The sequence below is a fragment of the Erpetoichthys calabaricus genome, chromosome 13 (genome assembly GCF_900747795.2).
Source record: "Erpetoichthys calabaricus chromosome 13, fErpCal1.3, whole genome shotgun sequence".
In the NCBI taxonomy this organism is placed as follows: Eukaryota; Metazoa; Chordata; class Cladistia; order Polypteriformes; family Polypteridae; genus Erpetoichthys; species Erpetoichthys calabaricus.
This window is the reverse complement of record NC_041406.2, coordinates 130,574,195-130,580,737: the sequence shown is the minus strand read 5'-3', so window position 1 is coordinate 130,580,737 and position 6,543 is coordinate 130,574,195.

Here is a 6,543-nt window from a genome sequence, read left to right as displayed (position 1 = left end):
AATATATTACTTATTAAACCAATTTTACAGCACCTACACAGAGGACAACATTTTTTCACAAGGGTTAACAATTACAGTCAAAGCTACAATACAGCAATAATTTGCACAGATATTGTATTCAAAAGAATTACTTATAAACACTTTGAAATCACTTCAGATTTTTTTTTGTCCATTGCCTCCTGATGCACTGGCATGAAAAACCCACATATGATATACTGTTCAACTCACCTTGATGTCTAATTATGCAAGACGTCAACAGGTTCACCCCTATTTTTTAACATATTTACATATTTTGTGTAGAAAATTACACCATTATGAAAATCAGAGGGAGAAAATGACAAATTTCTATTACAATAGAGAATATTTAGACTTTAAACATTTAAATTGAAGCAAATTCTGTAATATTTCAAATATCTGATGCACCTATACATGGTTATTATGTACAGTGCTTACATCTCATGAAGTAAATCAGTACATTTCTTATGAATGCGGTCAGCTTATGTGAATACATATAGTTTTTATAAAAGTATTTTGATACCTCAGGCTTGATTGACACTACTTGAACCAGTAGAACTAGAAACAAATCCTTTTCATTGTACTATAGGGTATAATGACAATACACCTTGCACCCATAGCTTGCACCCTTATACCAGCACCATGTACTGTATGAATGTTTACACCTTGTTCCCATAGCTCTGAAAGGACATTGAATTTTTTTTTAAGTTCTCAAGGTAGTAATGTCTACCCCTTTATTTTGTAGTTTATTCCATGTATCAGTTACTCTCTATGTGAAGAAACACCTTCTAACAATTTTGAAGATGTTTCCATCTTTGTCCCTGTGTTTTTCATGAAACATGGTTTTCATGTTTTTCAGGGTACATCATACTCATTTTCTTCATAGTTCTAAATAATTCAGTTATTTCACCTCTAAATGTTTTTCTTAAATAAAAAGCTCCTTCAATCTTTTCTCATAGCTCATACCTTGCAGTCCTGGAATCTGTCTAGTCATTCTTCACTGGACTTTCTACAGCACTGCTATGTCTTTTTTTAACGTGGAAACAAAAGCTAAGCACAGTTTTCCAGATGAAGCCTCACGAGAATGTTATACAGGTTAAGTATAACCTTTCTTGGCTTTTTACTCTAAACACTGTGATATACAGTATATAATATAACATCTTCTGAGCCTTCTTAATTGATTCTGTATATTGTCTACACATAGATACTCACAAGGTGCACTTTTAAGTTAAGAACCACCCATTGTGTATTCAATTGTAATATTTTTATTTCCTTCATGTTTACAAGCATTAAATTTCATCTGCCATAAATCTGGACTGAAATAACTTACCTGATTCTACATTATCTACTGTCCACCTAGTTTAGTATCATCTATAGACTTAACCAGTGTGTCACTTACATGTTTATGCAGATCATTTATATATCCTAAACAGGGCAGTGGCCACAACATTAACCCTGAGGGACACAACTTTCAACAACACCAAATTTTGAAAATTTGGTCCTCTGACCACAGCCCTTTATGACCAAAAGCTCTGACCAAAGCCAATTTTACAATCATCTACACATTGCAACACCAATTTCCACTTCTATAAGTTTGATACCTAGTTTGAGCTCATGTGTTTTACGAAACATTTTATGAAAATTAAGATAAGTAATACCATATGCACCTCTCTGATCAGATGCTTTGTTGCTTCTTCATAGAATTCCAGCATGCTACTCAAACACTATCTTCTCTGTCTAAACCTATACTGACTGCTCAATAATACACACCTTTTCATGATATAAGATATGCAATCTTTTCTGTAATAATTGCTTTCATTAATTTAGCCATGGTGCACGCTAAGCTTACTGTCCTATACTTACGAAGTTCAGCCAAATGGACTGAAGACACAAAAAAGGATCATGTTATGTTTAAACTGAATTGTCCTTTTTTTAATTACAAAAGTCCTTTGTTGTGTCCAAGTGTGAAATTCAACCTCATCTTCCTTACAAAAAATTGTATTCTATGGACATTTTGTGAAATTTCAGCTCATGTTAGTCTAATTCTTGCATTTATTCAAATCTTTATTTACTTCTGTAGTAGTAGTATTAGTATTAGTGTAAACCAAACTACAATGTTTGTCTGTAAAAGTTAACAGAAATTGGATACGAATAAGGACACTTACAGTACAAACTGATGCACACGTTAAAAAAAATGCTATTAATAATAATAATAATTCTTTGCATTTATATAGCGCTTTTCTCACTACTCAAAGCGCTCAGCAATTGCAGGTTAAGGACCTTGCTGAAGGGCCCAACAGAGCAGAGTCCCTATTGGCATTTACGGGATTCGAACCGGCAACCTTCCGATTGCTAGTGCAGATCCCTAGCCTCAGAGCCACCACTCCGCTTGCATGTTATTAATGAAGCAGTAATATTAATACCACACTTTTACAATATCTAAGGCTGCTCAACATTTTCCAGTGATTTTACAATGCTTATGTTACAATATTTACAAAAAGGCTGAACTGCAGAGACTGTTGCTCATGTAGCAGCTTTGGAATATCTTTGTGTCCCAAAGAGATTTGCTAGAGTAGGACAATGGAAGAAACTCTGCATATCAGTATATTTTGCATAGTGACAGCATCTGTAATTCATTCCATTGTCTCCAACACAACTATTGTGCCTCTGAAACACCCGAAAGTATTTTATACATTGACCTTCTCCCCCAAATATTCCAACTCCCTTGAGACTATATACCTGCATCATCTTGTCAAACAATTTACACAAGTTTTGGGTTCTATGGCCGTTTCTATGTTATTCTGTTTATGTATTTGTGGAATTAGTTGTTTTTCCATTCTTTGCCTTAACTTTTCATTTAACATTTGTGCAGCACTCCACTAAAGGTGCAACTTGTGTTCTTCATAAACACAATACTGAGCTGCAGTCAAGATTTAAACAGGACTGAATCTCTCTGTTCGTGGATGTTGTTATCCAGTTGGTCACATCAAACTATAACCAATTCCAGCTAAGTGGGATGCTGTTAGAATGAGAATTATGCCCAAGTTTATATTATCATTGTTGGATATCCTCTCAAAGGGCTGCCAAAGGAATTAACCTTACACAAAAGAGATCAATTACCTCAAACATGCAGGGTGGAAGAACTCTGATTACCTTCAGCTTAAGCGGCCCTCAAATTTTCCAGCACAGTATTACTTTTAAAGCACCATATACTGGGAACCTCGTCACTTCACTACTGTTTAACAGCTGAATTTGAAAATTCTTCTCATGATGCAACTTCCTGCTTTAGACCACTACTGCATGACTTCTAGTCATGGAATGTTTCTAATGACTTTACAAGAGTGGAGTCTCCAAAGAACAGGAAGGCTTATTTGAACACTATGTCACGTCCTGAACCAATCACATGATCAATTAACATGCAGAGAGACACGGCCAGAGAGACAAGTTTAGTCCTGAGGACCCACTGTGGCTTTTGTTCCAACCAGTTTTACAATCTGTGAGTCATTTTTCACTTGAACTGATCTCATTGTTTGTTAGCTGGATGTTTTTTAAGTTCTCTTATTTTGCCATCTGAAAACCAGAGTAGTGTGATATACTGTGAGAGAAGTAGAACTATTTGCATTTTCCTATTGCTTTAAATGTTTAACTCTCTTTCTTAATTCAACATTTTTTGAGAAGTATGCTCTCTTGATTGTATCCTAATAGTAACAATTAATAATGAAAAGAGTAAACATGGGGGTAAATGCCAAAGAATGATGCCAAGCTGCAGCTAATTCAATGTCAGACCTGCTAAGGTTCATTACAGTAAGAGAACAGAACACCTAGAAATGTACCTTAAAAGTCATGAGGAAAACCTTTAAATCCAAGATATAAATGCTAAATTATTCTCTTGTAATATACATTTATGCTTGCTAATTTTTCAACACAAACATAGCAAACAAGTTTGTAATGTTTGGACTAACACTGAAACATAGCAAGTCTGAAATAACAGGTTGTTTTATGAAGACAGGTGTCCAATTATATAAAAGTGCATTATACCCTTAGACTGCAGTATATCATGTGTGAACTACTAAATTACATGCTTGGGCAGAAAGAAATGACTGAATGATGGTGCTTGTGACATATCTATCTTAATGAAAAAGCAGATTTAATTAACAACCTCAATCCTATGAACATCTAAACTCACTTAATATGCAATTTTGCAATTACGACACTCTGTCATTTGCTGCACTTATTTTGGAAAGGTTCTGAGATGTTCATTCTGTGATTGTGTTATTAAGGTTATATACTGTAAAAGTTGAAGTTGGTTGCAGTCAAAGCTTATAGCCACATGGCCTCCACGACTGAACTTGAGAACTACTGGGCTAAGCAGCAAGGTAGTACAGCAGAATCTTTGCTTATGTTTTTGTATCATACTTTAAATCATTTCATCTTTTAGGTGAATCCACCTTGGTGATATAAGTGCAATCGCCAGAGTTGCAACCCGCTGCGACCATCTTCCATTATAAAATATACCAGCTCACTACCCACTAGCGGCAGCCAATGACAAAAGTGGGTTGCAACCCACTGGTTCAGAAACATTGACCCAAAGATAAACTCCAGAAGGGGAGAATGAGAAAACAACCTACAAAAATGATTATGCAGAAAATTAGGACTAGGAACACCAGTCTCAGGAGGCAGTACAACTGGCCACTGTGCTACTTTAAATGCCATATACTGTATATCCTCAAATTAGAATTCTGTTTAAGCCTACACGTGCATTTGCCCTCCATCATCACTTGTAACATGCTGAGGCCAGAGTAAAACAAAAACAGCAGGAACCACAGCAAGTTCTATTATATAATGAGCTTAAAGTCATGTCAACTTATATAAAAGCTTATTATTTATTTTATTATTATTTATAAATGTCACAACACCACCAGTGTAGACCCTCTTTAAAGCATTAAAGTACAGACCTCAGGAAAAACAAAACCAATAAATCAAGCTTTCATCATTCTAAAAGAAAAACTGAGCTCTACTTTGGCTGTCCTCTCATCACAAGTCTGTAACAGCTCGAGTATTTGCTGGCAATTACATGACAAATTTCCCCCTACGTGACAAATTTCCCTAATACATGGAGCATAACGTAACAACTTCTACCTCTTCTCCACCCTGTTTTATGAATTAGGCCTTACAGAACAGTATTGTGTAATTAGCTTTCACCTAAAGTTATCCATGAATGAAAAGAAAAACATGACCCATGTGAATGTTCTTGTCCTCTAAACTATGCTTATTCAGTTTTCACCACCAGTTTATGAATTAGATATATTTGTGAATTTCCCCTTGGGATTAATAAAGTATCTATCTATCTATCTATCTATCTATCTATCTATCTATCTATCTATCTATCTATCTATCTATCTATCTATCTATCTATCTATCTATTTGAATTTGCATTATAGTGAGGGCAGCAAAATGAGAAAAACAAGGCATTGTGAACATCTTAAATAAAACGGATGTAATTTACTGATAATAATAAGTATCAGTAGATTGAAGATCAATTATTAGGTAATATGAACATTTGTTTAGCATACACGCATGCCCAAACAAAATGTGGCGAAACAAGCATCTTGTACTGTACTTCTAGTCTTGTGCTCATTTAGCAGCAAATTGGAAAGAAGGCTGGCTGGCTTACCTTCTGATGTTAAAAAGGAAGAGGAGCTGTAAATTAACTCCTACAAGTAGAAAAGCACTGCTGAAAGACAGCATAGAAAGAAAAAATTCTTTGCGTTTATATAGCACTTTTCTCACTACTCAAAGCGCTCAGCAATTGCAGGTTAAGGGCCTTGCTTAAGGGCCCAACAGAGCAGTGTCTCTTTTGGCATTTACGATCCGATTGTCAGTGCAGATCCCTAGCCTCAGAACTATAAATGGCACAGCTCCTTACAATTAACAATCATGATGGCTGCACAAGTGCACAACACCTTTTTTGGCAGCACATTTAATGTACAAATAGAGAAAACAGCTAGTGCGCTCCACATAAAGCCATTGCATAATAGATCATAACATAAAATATTAATTCTTTATCTGATCAGACCTCAAATTCAGCAGATCACGAAATTAATACATTGTGATATTTTCCTGTTGTTGATGATGAGTAAACATCTCTTTCACTAGACTCTCATATACGTAATGTCTGAATCTATCAAAAATCATAGGGTGCTCAGGAGCAAAATCCATAAATCATGGCTGGCTTTCATCAAGATGAGGTACACTCAAAAGACTGACATTACCAATATATGCTTGTTGTGGAAAGACACTTAAGTTTCAAGTGCTTCCTGGTGATTAAGCAAAAATCAACTGAAGGTTTTTTGTGGAAGATGAAGACAGACTGTTTAATTTTCAAGTTTCATGTAAATTCAATTATGGATAAGTTGTCTTCTATATTGTCTTCCTAGTATCCTTGTCTGGCACACGGTGACACTGCTCTACTGGCAAGTAGTTTGCCTGCCTATGGAAAAGTCATCTCAGATAAAGGAGCAAAGGAAT